General features: G+C 42.9%; 1 protein-coding gene across 8 annotated transcripts in view; it reads right to left on the bottom strand.

Moving 5' to 3' along the window:
• PIKFYVE (phosphoinositide kinase, FYVE-type zinc finger containing) overlaps nt 1-15,222 on the bottom strand; it is a 341,373-nt gene that overhangs the window by 93,348 nt on the left and 232,803 nt on the right. The gene's annotated exons all lie outside the window — the stretch shown is intronic.

Below are 15,222 nucleotides of genomic sequence, written 5' to 3'. Positions count from 1 at the left end.
CCTGCACTTTACCTCTCCGATATTCTTTTTTTTAAAACACTTTGCAGCGACAATGTCCCTAGCACTTTCCACGTCTTTCCCTATCCTCAGCTCACAGGACAACGGCAGAGACCACACGGGTTGAGGGTTTTATACGGCTGTGACATCACAGGGGATGTCTGCACAGCATTATCGGTGATATTGCATTCCCGGGCTTCTTACTTTCACTTTATAACATGTGCAGCTGCCATTTTAGGAAAAATTGATTCATACCACGAAGCACAATAAAATTCGTATTAATTGCGGGATGAGGTTTTTCTAAACTTCAGAACAAATTCTGCTTCAAATGCTTCGCTCAACACTACTGACAGGTGTCAGAATGATTCAAATTCCACAAAGTGACCTTATTTTGCATACTAGACTTCTTAATGTACTCCTCTAGCGGTGTAGTGTGTATTTTGGCCCCACATTTTTTTTATTTTAGGAATTAAGGCAAAGCAAGTGATAAAAATAAAAATGGAATTTTTTCCATAAATGTGTCCATTTAAAAACAGATTTTTCTGCACAGTGCACACAAAAATGAAGAAATGCACCTTACATTTTGTCACCCTATTTCTCCCGTTTTCAGAAATATCACTGTTGTGGCTCTAAACCTGTGTCTGGATGCACGGGAGAGCCCAAAAGGAAAGGTGCACCCAGTGGCAATCAGGGCACAAATTTTGCTTGCAAATGTTAAAAGGGCCCAATGCACACGTGTACAGGCATAGAGCTGCTGAAATGATAAAAAAAAAAAACATTAGGTAATTAATGTAAAATAAGTGGGAAATATAAAAATGTGTTCTTTTTTTAACTAATCTATTACTATCATGACAATTTCTATGAAAAAAAAAAGAGGAACACATTAGAAATTTTATTGACTGGCTGTACAACATCTCTTTAGCTCCATCAATCGTTTGATGAGAGACGAACGTGCCAAGTGACGCCATGCACCATAAGAGGTCCCAGCCTGGCAAGGCAGAAAGCGCTATGCACACAAAACAACCGATCAGCTGTAGAAAATATAAAAGGGAAGTGTCCAGAACCATCTATATGGACAGTAATGGATCACCAGTCCCCCAAGTTATGCTAGAAGCATTGTCAGGTTAAGATGGTCAGCAAAAAAAGATGGAATCAACCTGTAATAAAGCCCAAAGTGTTTAGATAAGGACCGGCTCGATAGCCAGGAGACCTCCAAATACAGAAAAGCCAATACACCAATCAGTAATATGAATATAGACCTCGTAATATGAACTGTGAAAATCCTGAAAATTGTACAAAAATTTAATATAGCCAAGAAATACATCATGCTGTCTTTAACTACACAACTAAAATGCACCAAAAAGGTTGTGCATACAAGATATTCATCGAGCGGTGTGGCGGGTCTTTTGAGAATGTGGATTGGGTGGTAGCAGGTGATAGAATATCATAAAAAATATAAATGCATAACATTTTGTATATGTAGCATGGGACGTGTTTAGTGATCAATATGCTACCTGTTTATTCTGTAGCAGGGGCTAGAATAAAAATTCTAAAAAAATGGAACCAATTTGACATTGTTACAGAAGATGATTTTAGAATTCTGCTTGTATTGATAGGATTTATAAGGGTTATTTCTAAAATACTCTAAATTCCAATTCCCCAAACTTAGTCCCCCCAATGGAAATTGCATAAAGATAGATAGATATAGAGTGTGAGGAATCCATGGATGGATGCATATGCTGGGCTTTGTGGGACAGCTGGGGCAATAGTAGCGTGAATCTCTGCCTACCCCATGTTTGCTGCATACGCTGCATCTTTTCTGTGCGGTTTTCTTACGTTCTGTGGCAGGGATTAGGCAAATAAAATATTTTTCGGCCACAGTCTTCGGACATCTTTAGACTTATAGCAAAGTCTGGGTTTTTCAGTTTTACAGATAAGGATAAGAACAATACTGTTGTGGACTGCCATCTGGATAAGGTATATGGCTACTTTCTTATCCCAGGTCCATGCTTTTCGCTTAACCAAATATGGCTGCAATATCTGGTGTGATAAATAAATCCATTATGCACACTGGTTTGTGCTGGTCAGATGTGGGACCCTTTTACCTTACTGCCACTGCGGCCAACAGTTCATCACTTTGATGGGTGGAAGTATGCTGGTTTTACTTTCACACAGATTATACAGCTTTACCCAATATCGTGCCCTAATGTCAGACCATTATGGCTGTTTAAGGCTCCATTCACACGTCTGTAACTTGGGTCCGGATCCATTCCGCAATTTTGCAGAACGGGTGCTGACCCATTAATTTTCAATGGGGCCATTCCCAGATCCGCACTTCAGAATCCGCAATTCTGTTCCCCCAAAAAATAGAACATGTCCTATTCTTGTCCGCATTTTTTCTATTACAGTGTCGGCGATGTGCAGTCCGCATAATGCGGAACACACGTTGCCGGTGTCCGTGTTATGCAGATCCGCAATTTGCGGACCGCAAAAGACCTACGGACGTCTGAATGGATCCTAATACTGGTGGTGCTCAGCTTACAGTTCATAGTCACTCTTACATTATAGAAGCATCACTAATCTTCACTTGTAAAAGCAGATGTGGGTCACATGCATAGCTCACTGTACTGTGCTTTGTCAGGCCTCCCAAAGCATATATATCAGTGTTGAGCAAAGAGAGCATCGGATGCTTCTTCCTTCACGATAATACTGTACGGAGATTCGTCTCCATACACTATTAGAATGTAGTTAGTTATTCATGAAGTCACGCGTGACTTCGGTAGTTGATTTTTAAAGTGGAAAACCACTTTAAATCCTGAAACTGAACTCTGCTTTGTGTTCTAGTCAGAACCGAAAGAGTTTGGTTTCAAGTTTTAGTTGGACTAGTCAGAACCGAAGCAGAGTTCAGATTCAAGATTTAAAGTGGTTTTCCACTTTCAAAATCAACTACCGAAGATATTTAACCCCTTTATGGACACAGCCATATTTCACCTTAAGGACCAGGCAATTTTTTTGCAAATCCGACCACTGTCACTTTACGTATCAATACCTTTTAAACGCTTTTACTTATCCAGGCCATTCTGAGATAGTTTTTTTTTTGTCACATATTGTACTTCATGACACTGGTAAAATGGAGTAAAAAAAAAATCATTTTTATTTATTAAAAAAATACCAAATGTATAAAAAAAAATTGGGAATGCCATTTTATTTTCTTTGTGACGTTACAAGGCTTAGAAGTTTAGAAGCAAATCTCTAAATTTCTAAAACCCACTTTTTCAGGACCAGTTCAGGTCTGTAGTCACTTTGTGAGGCTTATATAATAGAAATCACCCGAAAGTGACCCCATTTTACAAACTACACCCCTCAAGGTATTCAAATCAGATTTTACAAGCTTTGTTAACCCTTTAGGTGTGCCACACATTTTTTGGCAGATTTTCCATTTTAATATTTTTTTTCCAGTTACAGAGCAAGGGTTAACAGCCAAACAAAACTCAATATTTATGGCCCTGTTCTGTAGTTTACAGAAACACCCCATATGTGGTCATAAACTACTGTACGGTCACACGGCAGGGCGCAGGAGGAAAGGAATGTCGTACGGTTTTTGGAAGACAGATTTTGCTGGACAGTTTTTTTGACACCATGTCCCATTTGAAGCCCCGCTGATGCCCCCCTAGAGGAGAAACTACAAAAAAGTGACCCCATTTTGGAAATTACGGGATAGGGTGGCAGTTTTGTTGGTATTATTTTAGGGTACATATGATTTTTGGTTGCTCTATATTACACTTTTTGTGAGGCAAGGAAACAAGAAACAGCTGTTTTGGCTCCGTTTTTTTATTTTATTATTTACAACATTCATCTGACAGGTTAGATCATGTGGTAATTTTATAGAGCAGGTTGTCACGGAAGCGACAATATCAAATATGACTACTTTTGTTAGTTATTTGTTTCAGTTGTAGGGGCAAATTTTTGGGGAGGAATGAGAGGACGGTTTGATTGGCACTATTTTAGAGTGCATATGACTTTTTGATCGCTTGCTATTACACTTTTTGTGATGCAAGGTGACAAAAAATGGCTTTTTTACACCGTTTTTATAATTAACCGCTTAAGGACATAGGACGTACCGGTACGCCCTATTTCCCGAGTCCTTAAGGACACAGGACGTACCGGTACGTCCTGACTTAAAATCGGCATTCCGGCGCCGTGGAGGTTGATCGGAACGGGACGCCGGCTGAAATCATTCAGCCGGCATCCTGTAACAACGCAGGGGGGGGGGGGGGTCATTTGACCCCCCCCCCGTATCGGCGATCGCAGAAAACCGCAGGTCAATTCAGACCTGCGGTTTTCTGCGTTTCTGGTCCATTCGGGTGTCCTGTGACCCGATGAACCGGAAAAAGACTGCGATCGGTGGCGTAATTATACACCACCAATCGCAGTCCGAGGATTTGAGGAGGCGGTGCTGGCCCTGGTGCTGAACGCCGCTGTCCAGGGTGCTGATTGGTGCAGGGGAGAGAGGCGCGAGATTCAAACTTCCTGCGCTCCTCTCTCCCCTCCTCTTCCTGTCCAGCACCCTGACCGTGCAGCACCGTTCAGCACCAGCTCCTGTCCCCCCCCTAATCGGCATCCATCACCCTCCTGCACCCATCGCCACCCAGGTAGGTTAGGGTCAGTGAGGGAGAGGCACCGTTAGGCAGGGAAAGAAGGGAAAAGTTAGTTAGGAAAAAAAAAAAAAAAGTACTTTTATTCCAAACTTCCATCTATCCATCTAACACTAACCCAGACCCCCCCTGCCACTTGCCCCCCCCCCCACCCCCCATGGTGTTCCCCTCCTATGTGCTACCGTTCGGCCAAACAGTAGTTTACGACCACATATGGGGTGTTTTTGCAAACTACAGAATCAGGGCAACCCATTTTGAGTGTTTGGCAGTTAACCCTTGTTTTACTCCTGGAAAAAAAGGATTATATTGGAAAGTTTTCCAAAAAATAGAAATTTCAAAATTGTTTCTCCATCTGCCATTAACTCTTGTGGAACACCTAAAGGGTTAATAAAGTTTGAAAAAACTGTTTTGAATACCTTGAGGGGTGTAGTTTCTAGAATGGGGTCATTTTTGGGAGGTTTCTATTATATAAGCCTCACAATATGACTTCATACCTGAACTGGTCCATAAAAAGTGGGATTTTGAAGATTTCTGAAAAATTTCAAAATTTGCTTCTAAACTTCTAAGCCTTGTAACATCCCCAAAAAATAAAATATCATTCCCAAAATGCTACAAACATGAAGTAGACATATGGGGAATGTAAAGTCATCACAATTTTTGGGGGTATTACTATGTATTACAGAAGTAGAGAAACTGAAACTTTGAAATTTGCTAATTTTTCCAAATTTTTGGTAAAAAAATTATTTTTTTATGCAAAAAAATTAACTTTTTTGACCCAATTTTAGCAGTGTCATGAAGTACAATATGTGACGAAAAAACAAGACGAATCTCCTTACAGTATTATTCCGAAGTTTTGAACGAAGCAACTTCGCTCAGCACTAATATATATATATATATACATATACACACAGTACAGACCTAAAGTTTGGACACACCTTCTCATTCAAAGAGTTTTCTTTATTTCCATGACTATCAAAATTGTAGATTCACACTGAAGGCATCAAAACTATGAATTAACACATGTGGAATTATATACATAACAAAAAAGTGTGAAACAACTGAAAATATGTAATATTCTAGGTTCTTCAAAGTAGCCACCTTTTTCTTTGATTACTGCTTTGCACACTCTTAGCATGCTCTAGATGAGCTTCAAGAGGTAGTCACCTGAAATAGTTTTCACTTCACAGGTGTGCCCTGTCAGGTTTAATAAATGGGTTTTCTTGCCTTATAAATGGGGTTGGGACCATCAGTTGCGTTGTGGAGAAGTCAGGTGGATACACAGCTGATAGTCCTACTGAATAGACTGTTAGAATTTGTATTATGGCAAGAAAAAAGCAGCTAAGTAAAGAAAAACGAGTGGCCATCATTAATTTAAGAAATGAAGGTCAGTCAGTCCGAAAAATTGGGAAAACTTTGAAAGTGTTCCCAAGTGCGGTCACAAAAACCATCAAGCGCTACAAAGAAACTGGCTCACATGCAGCCCGCCCCAGGAAAGGAAGACCAAGAGTCACCTCTGCTGCGGAGGATAAGTTCATCCAAGTCACCAGCCTCATAAATCACAGGTTAACAGCAGCTCAGATTAGAGACCAGGTCAATGCCACACAGAGTTCTAGCAGCAGACACATCTCTAGAACAACTGTTAAGAGGAGACTGTGTGAATCAGGCCTTCATGGTAGAATATCTGCTAGGAAACCACTGCTAAGGACAGGCAACAAGCAGAAGAGACTTGTTTGGGCTAAAGAACACAAGGAATAGACATTAGACCAGTGGAAATCTGTGCTTTGGTCTGAGGAGTCCAAATTTGAGATCTTTGGTTCCAACCATCGTGTCTTTGTGTGACGCGGAAAAGGTGAACGGATGGACTCTACATGCCTGGTTCCCACTGTGAAGCATGGAGGAGGAGGTGTGATGGTGTGGGGGTGCTTTGCTGGTGACACTGTTGGAGATTGAAGGCATACTGAACCAGCATGACTACCACAGCATCTTGCAGCGGCATGCTATTCCATCCGGTTTGCGTTTAGTTGGACCATCATTTATTTTTCAACAGGACAATGACCCCAAACACACCTCCAGGCTGTGTAAGGGCTATTTGACCATGACCTGGCCTCCACAGTCACCGGACCTGAACCCAATCGAGATGGTTTGGGGTGAGCTGGACTGTAGAGTGAAGGCAAAAGGGCCAACAAGTGCTAAGCATCTCTGGGAACTGCTTCAAGACTGTTGGAAGACCATTTCAGGTGACTACCTCTTGAAGCTCATCAAGAGAATGCCAAGAGTGTGAAAAGCAGTAATCAAAGCAAAAGGTGGCTACTTTGAAGAACCTAGAATATGACATATTTTCAGTTGTTTCACACTTTTTTGTTATGTATATAATTCCACATGTGTTAATTCATAGTTTTGATGCCTTCAGTGTGAATCTACAGTTTTCATAGTCATGAAAATAAAGAAAACTCTTAGAATGAGAAGGTGTGTCCAAACTTTTGGTCTGTACTGTATATATATATATATATATATATATATAATATAAAGCTGAGTGCATGTGTGTGTGTGCATGTATGTCCGCTAAAGGAATCTGCACCATTGCATTTACAATCACAAAATTTGGCACACAGGTACATCAGGTGTCCGGGAAGGTTTTAGAACAGGTCTGAGCTCTCTAGGATGTACTGTTCCTGAGATTATTATTTTTTTTTTTTAAATGCATTAGCCAATAGAAGCTTGGTCACATGACCGTTATCAGCCAATAGAAGCTCTCAGGTCCTTCAGCCTCCACATACAGTATTACCTCAGGTTTCCATAACAACCCAGCCATTTATTTTCACCGCTATAGATGAGCTTTAAAGGAAATCTGTCACCAGGATAATCCCTATTGAAGTAAAGCCATAGCCTAAAAGCACTTAGTACCTTATTTCTAGATCTGCCTTTGTTCCAGCAATAGATGTTTTTAGTCCGTTTTTAATCCAGTTTATTTGGTATGCAAATGATCCAGTAAGATGCCCAGAGGGGCGTCACTCTCGCAGGAAGGAGCCCAGACACGCCCCCTGCCATAATGTGTCAACCTTCAAAAGACTTAAAACCCTGCACCCAGGTCCCGCTAAGCCACGCCCCTGGTCCGATTAGGCCATGGCCCCTCCCACTCCTGAGCCAACAGGTATTTTTAGGGGAGGGTGACTTTCTCTGTGCAGCTCACACTCAGACAGCACAGTGCTGCTGTCTTAGAGTGAGCTGTTCAAAAGGATATGCCCCGGATTTGGTTAGGCCACGCCCCCCACCACTCCTTAGCCGACAAAAATGTAGTAAAAAATCAACTTCAAGTTCCCGCTAAGCCACGCCCAGATCTGGTTAGGCCATGCCCCATCCCAGTCCTAAGCCGACACGGATTGAAAAAATGAAGGTAAAAGTCAACTTCTGTCAGCTGCAGGGGTGGGAGGGACGGTGACTTTATCCCTGCAGATCACACTCAGACAGCACAGTGCTGCTGTATTAGAGTGAGCTGTTCAAAAGGACACACCCCGATCCAATAAAGGCCACTGTTAAGGCGGCAGGCCCCTGTGGAGGTCACTGTCAAGGGGGTGGTATACTCTGAAAGTCACTGTTAAAGGGGAAGACTGCTGTAAAGGTCAAAGTTAAGGGGGTGGGCTGCTGTGGAGGTCCAATTTTAAGGGACGGGGCACTGTGGAGGTCACCGTTATAGTGGATAGTGTTGATATCTTTTAACAACACACACAAACATTAAATGAAATAGATTAAATATACCTGAATGAAGCCGGGTCCTTCAGCTAGTATATACACTGAACAAAAATATAAACGCAACACTTTCAGTTTTGCTCCCATTTTGCATGAACTGAACTCAAAGATCTTAAAAATTTTCTACATACACAAAACGGCCCCATATTGCAAGGATCTGCACATCCCAGTTCTTGCATGGTCAGCATTCAGTTCCTGACAATATTCTGCAACTTTACATATCTATTGAAGAGGAGTGGACCAACATTCCACAGGCCACAATTAGAGTTGAACGGACATCTGGATGTTCGGGTTTGACGAGTTCGGCCGAACTTCACAAAAAAGTTTGAGTTCGGGACCCGAACTTGACCTTGAACCCCAATGAAGTCAATGGGACCCGAACTTTTGAGCACTAAAATGGCTCTAAAAATGTCATGGAAAGGGCTAGAGGGCTTCAAATGCCAGCAAAATGTGGTTAAGAGCATGGCAAGTGCTCTGCAAACAAATTTGGATAGGGAAATGACTTTAAATAACATAAAATATATACAAATAAAAAATAATAATCTTGATCTAGGTCCACTTTCGATGTTCTTTTCTGTGCCTACCATGTTGATCACGGTTATCGGCGAATCAGGGTGCCACGCCGGAGCGTGAGAAAGAGAGACCACATCCAAAGAAGATCACGGCAAAAATGGTCAAATTTCACCCGAATATGTAACAGACAAATTTTTTTTTTTTTTTTTACCTGTCTACTAGATATTGCAGTATTATATCACACCCAAAAATGTGTGATTTTCACCCGAAAATGTAACTGACAAATTTGTGAAATGACATAAAATAAAATACGTATAAATTCCAAAAAATAAACTTGATGTGCCCAATTTGGAGACTCAGAAATTGAAGGGGGCAGACCCGCTATTCAGTATGTGTAGGCATGTGCACACATACTGCGCCACCACGTTGCTGAAATGCTGCTTCTTGCTAAGACTTTCCATATCAACTGGTGGTGCTGGTTGTTTTGGCGTGCTGAAAATGCTTTTCCACATTTCGGCCATGCTAACCCTGCCTTCTGAGGTGCTGGTTGTGCCCCAGCTGTGTTGGTGACCTCTTCCTCCTCCTCTGCCTTCGCCTTGTGCTTCCACTGTGCACACGCTGTCAGATGGGAATGCCACTAGAAGCACGTCTACCAGCGTGCGCTTGGACTCGCGCATCTTACGATCACGCTCCAGTGACGGAATTAAGGACGGTACGTTGTCCTTGTAATGGCAGAGTGGCCACCCAGTAATCAGCACAAGTTAGAATGTGGGCGGTCGTTGCGGAAACACTGCAGCATGTATTCGCTCAAGTGTGCCAGGCTGCCCAGAAGCAACGAAAAGCTGTCCTCTGTGGGAGGTGTATCGTCTGTGTCCTCTGTATCCCCGCAAGCCACGCACCAGTGATGGCCATGAGCTAGTTTGGGTGCCACCCTGCTGTGAACATGGTTCCTCCTCCTCATCCTCCACCTAGTCATCCTCTAGAACTGTGCCCTTGTTGGACAATTGTGTACCTGGCGTTTGTGGGTTCAGGAACCCACCCTCGGAGCCACTTGTAAATGACTGGCCGGAAACCCTATGAAATGAGCCCTCTTCCCCCTCCTGTGTCACATCCTAATCCTTCATCGCCAGCAGCGTTTTTTCAAGGAGGCATAGAAGTGGAATAGTAATGCTGAGAACGGCGTTATCAGCACTGGCCCTGTTGGTGGAGTACTCTAAACAGCGCAACAGTCATTGGTGGTGAAGTGGTGCTGTTCCACAGAGCGACTCACCCCTGCGTGCTGCAGCTGAAACTCCTCTATCACCTGCTGCTGCTCGCACAGTCTGGCCAGCATGTGCAAGGTGGAGTTCCACCTTGTGGGCACGTCGCATATAAGGCAGTGAGCGGGAAGGCAGAAGTTACACTGCAGCACTGACAGGCGAGCAGCAGCAGGGTGAGAAGGGAAGGGATGTGTGTCAAACCGGCTAGCCCCAGAGCTGCTACGAGATTTCACCCATTATCACACACCACCAGGCCGGGCTTGAGGCTGACTGGCACCAACCACTCATCGGTCTGTTGTTCAAGGCCCATCCCTAGCTCCTGCGCGGTGTGGGGTTTGTCCCCCAAACAGATAAGTTTTAAAACTGCCTGCTGTCGTTTACCCCTGGCTGTGCTGAAGTTGGTGGTGAAGGTGTTACGCTGACTAGATGAGGAGCCGGTAGAGGATGAGGAAGCAGAGTAGGAGGAGGAAGCAAGAGGAGGCTAACTGAAGCGCCCTGCAATCCTCAGTGGTGGAAGGACATGCGCCAAACTGCTATCCGCCTCAGGCCCAGCCGCCACTGCATTTACCCAGTGTGCTGTTATGGAGATATAACGTCCCTGACCGTGCTTACTGGTCAACGTATCCGTAGTGAGGTGCACCTTGCCAAAGATGGCGTTGCGCAGTGCACACCTGATTTTGTCCCCCACTTGGTTGTGCAGGGAAGGGATGGCACGCCTGGAAAAGTAGTGGTGGTTGGGCACGACGTACTGTGGGACAGCCACAGCCATAAGGCTTTTAAAAATGTCCGTCTCCACCAGACAGAATGACAGCATTTCAAAGGACAGAAATTTTGAAATGCTGGCATTCAGGGCCAGGGATCGCGGGTGGGTAGGGGGGTACTTCCTCTTCCGCTCCAGTGTTTGGGAGATGTAGAGCTGAACGCTTCCGTGGGACATTGTGAATCAAAATCATTTTTATTGTTTATCAATAAAGGTATTAACAAAATAAAGATTTGTATGCAATAACAAAGATCTTGTCAGTCCATACATCGAAATGATATCAATATTATGAGTCTGTCATCATGTTAACATGAAAGCAGCGTAATATAGGTTATAGAGACAAACACTTGTTATTATAAGAGTACAGGACAATGCAAAATTATTGTTACATAATTATATAACCTAACACCACATCCAACCAACCTCCCTCTCCCCCTTTACTTGATCCAACAGAGAGACAGTTGCATTACTTTTATATCTCTATTAGTAATAACTCAGGAAGGCCATTTCAGTGATAACTGAAATTAGAGTGACCTATCGACATCCCCCTTTCGACCTAATAACTGGCCCAACAGAGAAAATTGGCCACGTATGCAATCTCTTGATAGAGCCACAGAAGCCAAGTTCCCAGACTCCACCCAAAACCCTTCATATCGACAGGAATTTGTTAGGGCATTTGTCAGCACACTGTCTGAAGAACTACCATGCTAGGGAACTCCTTGGAGCTGGCTTTGGTGTGCTCGGTCCCTTGCTGCGGTTGGCAGTAGCAGGCGTACTGTCTAGGGGACGGCTGCTCCGCTTTTGCACCCTATTCCCTCTTCTGCTGTGCTGGTGGCTCTGTGCGACCACCGCCTCTTCCTCTGAACTACACAGGTCACTCGCATGACCTTGATTCCATGTAGGGTCGAGGACCTCATCGTCCTCCACATCAACTTCCACCCAGTCTTCACCCCTGCCCTCCTTGTCGGTCTGCACACTTTCAAAAGCCACAGCAATTGGCACCTGTGTTTCGTCATCATCCGAGACGTGCTGCGGTGGTCCTCCCGTGTACTCATCTTGAAACATAAGTGGTTGGGCATCGGTGCACTCAATCTCTTCCACTTCTGGGGCAGGGCTAGGTGGATGGCCCTGGAAAACCTTTCTAGCAGAGTCATCAAAAAGCAGAAGAGACTGCTGCATGACTCGGGGCTCAGACTGCTTGGCTGATTTGCAAGGGGGTGAGGTGAAAGACTGATGGCCATAGGTTCTAGGTGCCAACTCTGATCTTTCAGCAGGAGACTGGGTGGGAGACAATGTTAAGGAACTGGAGGCACTGTCAGAAACCCAATAACCTGTACTTGTTCTGGCCTCACCATTCGTAGAGCCGAATTAGGCCCGACCAAATACCGCTGAAGGTTCTGTTGCCTACTCGCATCTGAGGAAGGTGTTTCACTTGTGCATGTAGCTGGCACAGATCGACCACGTCCTCTCCCTGCAACAGGAGCTCTACCAGCAGCACCATGATCGGGGCCACGTCCCTTATTTGACGCTCTCCTCATTTTTCTCAAATTGATGATCTTGGCCAAAATGGGTGTTTTTAACAGAACAGCAGTATCCAACGCATGTATCTCACAATGACAGATGCAGACAAGGCTGCCATATTAAGTTTTTTGCCAAAAATGGGTGTTTTTTTAAAATAACAGAATAGAACAGCAGTATCTAATGCGTGTATCTCACAATGACAGATGCTGCAAAGGCTGCATTATTAAGTACTTTGCCCAAAATGTTTTTATTTATTTTTTATAACCGATTATTGCTGTATTTCAAGCTTGTATATCACACTGACAGATGCAGACAGGCTGCAAATTTAGTTTTTGCCCAAAATGGGTGTTTTTTTAATAACAGAATAGAACACCAGTATCTAACGAGTGTATCTCACAATGACAGATGCAGCAAAGGCTGCAATATTAAGTACTTTGCTCAAAATAGGTGTTTTTTTTAATAACAGAATAGAACAGCGGTATATAATGCTTGAATTTCACACTGACAGATGCAGCAAGGGCTGTAAAATGTATTATTTTGCCAAAAAAGGGTGTGTTTTGTTTTTTTATAACAGAATATGAAAGCAGTATCTAACACTTGTATTTCACACTGAAAGATGCAACAAGGGCTGTATAATTGAGTATTTTGCCCAAAAAGGGTGTTTTTTAAAACCCAGAAAATTATTGCTGTATTTCTAGCTTAAATTGCACACCGACTAATGCTGCAAAGGCCACAGATGTAGTATCTTGCCAAAAATGGGTGATTTTTTAAACCCAGAATATAATTGCAGTATTTCAAGCTTCTATTTGACTGTCACAAATGCACATATGCTGTGCTGGTGCATAGATCTTGCAAAAAATGGCCGCCGCCACCCACCTAACAGCCGGATAAAAGAAATTTTTCTGGGTCACTGGGCTCAGGGCAGGGTAAAAAGATTGTGCACTGCACCCACAAAACTAAATCTATGTAGATTGCCAAGTTAACAAGCACTTCAGATTAAATATTCTGTCCTATTCTCTCCCTCACAGCAGCAGCATCCTCTCCCTACACTAATCAGAGCAGAGGGACGTGCAGCACTACATGACTCCAGCTTAGATAGAGGCTGGGTCACATGCTGCACTGGCCAATCACAGCCATGCCATTAGTAGGCATGGCTGTGATGACTTCTAAGGGCACACGAGTTAAACGCTTGTTGATTGGCTGCTCTGCAGCCTTTCAAAAAGCGGCATTAACTTGCCGAACATTTACTGAAATGTTTGGGGTCCAAAAATCCTAAAGTTCGGGTTCGCTCAACCATAGCCACAATTAACAACAATCAATATTCATGCTGTCTAATCAGCACCTTGATATGCCACACCTGTGAGGTGGGATGGATTATCTAGGCAAAGGAGAAGTGCTCACTAACCCAGATTTATACAGATTTGTGAAGAATATTTGAGTGTAATGGGTCTTTTGTGTATGTTGAAAGTGTTTCAGATTTTCGAGTTCAGCTCATGCATGCAATGGGAGCAAATCCGAAAGTGTAGCATTTATATTATTGATCAGTGTGTGTGTGTATATATATATATATATATATATATATATATACACACATATATACACACACACACACACACACACACACATACACATATATATATATATATATATATATATATATTTCAGAATTAAGCAATCACATTCAAAATCATGTTAAATAGCAGTCAGCATACACCTGCCATCATTTAAAGTGCCTCTGATAAACCCCAAATAAAGTTCAGCTGCTCTAGTTGGTCTTTCCTGAAATTTTCTTAGTCGCATCCCACAGCAAAAGCCATGGTCCACAGAGAGCTTCCAAAGCATCAAAGGGATCTCATTATTAAAAGGTATCAGTCAGGAGAAGGCAACAAAAGAATTTCAAAGGCATTAAAAATATACCATGGAACACAGTGAAGACAGTCATCATCAAGTGGAGAAAATATGGCACAACAATGACATTACCAAGAACTGGACGTCCTTCCAAAATTGATGAAAAGACGAGAAGAAAACTGGACTGGGAGGCTACCAAGATACCTACAGCAACATTAAAGCAGCTGCAGGAATATCTGTCAAGTACTAGCTGTGTGGTACATGTGACAACAATCTCCCGGATTCTTCATATGTCTGGACTATGGGGTAGAGTGGCAAGACGAGAGCCTTTTCTTACGAAGAAAAACATCCAAGCCAGGCTACATTTTGCAAAAACACATCTGAAGTCTCCCAAAAACACGTGGGAAAGGAGTTATGGTCTAATGAAACCAAGGTTGAACTTTTTGGCCATAATTCCAAAAGATATGTTTGGCGCAAAAACAACACTGCACATCACCAAAAGAACACCATACCCACAGTGAAGCATGGTGGTGGTGGCAGCATCATGCTTTGGGGCTGTTTTTCATCAGCTGGAACTGGGGCCTTAGCAACCAAATTTGGAGTTTTATATAATGTTTTTGCAATTTTAGACAAGGTGAAGTCAAAACCGCACACATATCGCACCGTTAAACACAGGATATGTATGTGAGCGTTTTTCTCTTCAGATGACACATGGTTTTATCAGGGAAAAATGTATGAAATTATTTGCAATTCGGAGATTGCTATAACATAAAATTTGCTACGTGTAAATACTGATGTATATATCAATTTGAACAATGTCGTAATATTCTTCAATAATGGACACCATATACCAATCAACAACAGACCTTTGCACCCTATACCAATCCGAATAATAATAGACTCGATATACCGGAACTGACGT

Source organism: Bufo gargarizans, chromosome 8 (genome assembly GCF_014858855.1).
Source record: "Bufo gargarizans isolate SCDJY-AF-19 chromosome 8, ASM1485885v1, whole genome shotgun sequence".
Lineage (NCBI taxonomy): Eukaryota > Metazoa > Chordata > Amphibia > Anura > Bufonidae > Bufo > Bufo gargarizans.
This window is presented reverse-complemented; position numbering and strand designations above follow the sequence as displayed.